Source organism: Solea senegalensis, linkage group LG13 (assembly GCF_019176455.1).
Source record: "Solea senegalensis isolate Sse05_10M linkage group LG13, IFAPA_SoseM_1, whole genome shotgun sequence".
Lineage (NCBI taxonomy): Eukaryota > Metazoa > Chordata > Actinopteri > Pleuronectiformes > Soleidae > Solea > Solea senegalensis.
In genome coordinates, this window is record NC_058033.1 from 5,467,115 (window position 1) to 5,470,124 (window position 3,010).

General features: G+C 41.9%; 1 non-coding gene across 1 annotated transcript; it reads left to right on the plus strand.

Annotated features, from left to right (window-relative positions):
• The first annotated feature begins 533 nt into the window (after window positions 1-533).
• Window positions 534-615, plus strand: trnas-cga. The gene has a single exon. It is a non-coding gene; the product is annotated as a tRNA-Ser (tRNA).
• The last annotated feature ends 2,395 nt before the right edge of the window (window positions 616-3,010 follow it).

A 3,010-nucleotide genomic window follows, 5' to 3' on the forward strand; every position in this document is an offset into this window, starting at 1 on the left:
CAACCCCCTTATTAGCACTGGCACACAAATGAAAGTGCAGCTCTGCAGTGAGTCCCGACCATTAGTTTGTAAAGAGGAACATCCGCATGAGATCTTTTCACTTGTATTTACCTTCGAGCTCTCATAGCTTTTCCAGGAAATATCAATACTTTGACTTTACCGCTTTATACCCCGTCTCTCCCCTTCATGCACTTGCACCTGTTCATCCGATTACACACTTGACACTTGACCTTTTTTACAGGCTAATACGGGCAAATTCAGACGGACTTGGAACACAGACAAAAGCTCCTGCAGCCATTTTTACAGCTTAATAAAACCAAAGAGAGAGAGAGAGAGAGACACGTGTCCCCGGAGGAAACTGTTTCCACTGTTTTAAATATCCAGTCACTTTGAGAATCTCTGAGACATAATAGAGACAACTGTAGCTATGGGAATGAAATGCTTTAAAGACTAATTAACATCCATGATGAATGGCACCATAAAAACAGCCATCAGTAAATTTTCAAACTTACATTAAATAACCTTTACAAGCAGCTGTGATGGCCGAGTGGTCAAGGCGTTGGACTCGAAATCCAATGGGGTCTCCCCGCGCAGGTTCGAATCCTGCTCACAGCGTTGTGAGTGGCACAAGTGACCAAATGAACACACCTCATCCTATCTAGCCACTGTCCTGCATGTTTTAGGTGATTCCGTGCTCTAACACACCTGATTCAAACAGTGGGTCTTTATCAGGCTTCAGCAGAGCTTCCTGACGAGCTGAGCATTTGAATCAGGTGTGTTTGAGCGGGAAACATCTAAAACATGCAGTACTCCAGGACCAGGAGTGAGAGACCCAGCGCTATGCCAACTGCTCCCAGTTTATATTGTAAAAAAGGATTGAGTTAAAGACCATCAGTGATTGGGGTGTGTGCAAATATAAGCACTACTAAAAAGGTTAAACACATTCATCAACACAGCCTCTTCAACAAACATCACTGCTCGTCATGTATAAAAGATGTATTTACAATGTCAACACAGGAGAGGGAGGTTATCTTTGTATATTCAACCAGTTATCAGCCTTGTTGTAAAAAGCCTTACATGAGACTCTTCTTTTACAACAGGGTGGGCAAAGCTTATAGGAGGCCCACAATTAATGCACATCGCTATGTTCATTCAAATAAATGACATATTTGAGTTTTACTAAAGTAATTCTGATTCAGCACGACTCAACTTGGCACGTTTTGCTTTTCCATCAGGGATAGTACCTGGTGTTTTTTTTACTACCTGCTCTGGCGAGGTTTAAAACGAGCTGAGCCGATACTAAAATGTGACTTTGCTCTGACTGATTGGTCAGAGAGTGTTGTCACCGGAAGAGGCATGAGCGCCACATCCGACACAAGAATCAAACTGTAGATCAGTTAAAAAGACTTAAAAATCCTGAAAGCATGCATTAATCTCCAATATTCAGCAAAGGAAAGTCAAAAATCTCTTTTTTAGCAGAGGAGTCTGGTGCATTTAGCACCGAATCACGACCCGTTCGGTCGTATTTCAGTTCAGTGACTGTGTCAGACGGAGTCTGTGCTCCGGTCATGCAGGCAGTCCCGAACGATTCTGTGAACAAATCTTTTTAATCAACTGACTCTAATGATTCAGTTACACCCAAGTCACTAGTTTGTGTCATGTATAAAATGACATCACAGCACAGCAGTTTTATGTAGCCATGCTATTATGAACTGTATGAATCACAAAACACACTAAATAAAAGGAGTCAAAAAGGGTAAGTTCTAAGGGTAAGTAAGGCAGTGTCGGCTCCTTTACCCTGTGGAATCCCAAAATCCTTGAAACATCCCAGGCATCTGTTGTCCTGTGTCTGAGTCCAATTATTGCGATGTGAAATCCCAAATATTAAGTTATTTTTCCTCTAATATGAATAAACAGTAGTGTCATGAGTGGATGAAAACCATAGTAAATGGATGTACTCTTTCACTTGTGAAGCCCAATAAGTATGATGGATATAGCAATTGGCCACTAGGGGGTGACTCAGCTGGTTGCAAAAAAAGATTTACTCCATTTGAATGAATATTACTTCTACTCCTCACTTGATTTATAACGTCGGTAAACATTTTCCTCATCTCAATCAGTCATTTCAGCTCTATTTTTTTAACAGATCGTGATGTCAAGTTTGTAAAACATGTTCCCATTAAGAGGAAAATGAACAATAAAGCATGACAAATACGAGTGGACACCAGTGCCGTTGACAGTTGGTGCCTCTTTCTCATCTGTGAATGTCTGGCGTCGGTGAAATCACAAATCTTGATGCTTCGAAATGGGAATTTGTTTTGAAATAAGAGAGCAATGTTTATTTTTTTAATTAAGTATTTGCTCTATAAAGACCCCACTTTAAAGCTGAGCCCATCCTCATGATGCTGGTTCATGCGTTTAATCAAATATAAATGACATGAAAGCCTCTGGACTGTGAAGTTGGGCTATTATGCATCTGTTTTTACCACAAACCCACACCTTTTATGCAGAGACAAAGTCACTATGATGCCACAGTTACACAAATGTGTGCACATAGGTGATTATGAGAGCGTGTGTTCATGCGCCACAGTATCCATAATGCATCACAGCCTCAAGGCTCCCCACAGATACTGTGCTCAGCTCACAAGAGGCCGGGATTACCAACCGACGCAGCAGAGAAATAAACATCAAAAATCACAGACTACATTCAGCAGTAAATGACTCATCAAGGAGTGAAACTCGTCACACTGATGAGAAAAGGATCATAATTCAGAGAGGCATCATACTATTATCCTTCAGCGACGACGTCTTTTTCCCCTAGCATAGTCGTCGAAGATGACAAACCCCCTCGCAGATCGAGTTCAGCTGCCAGCAGGGGGCCCCGTCCCATCCATGACACAGATACTGTTCTGTTTTGACGAGGGGAGCCTAGTTTTTCTGAACCATCTCACATACACACACACACACACACACACACACGCAGGTTTGTGCAACTATTCTTCTGAGGACG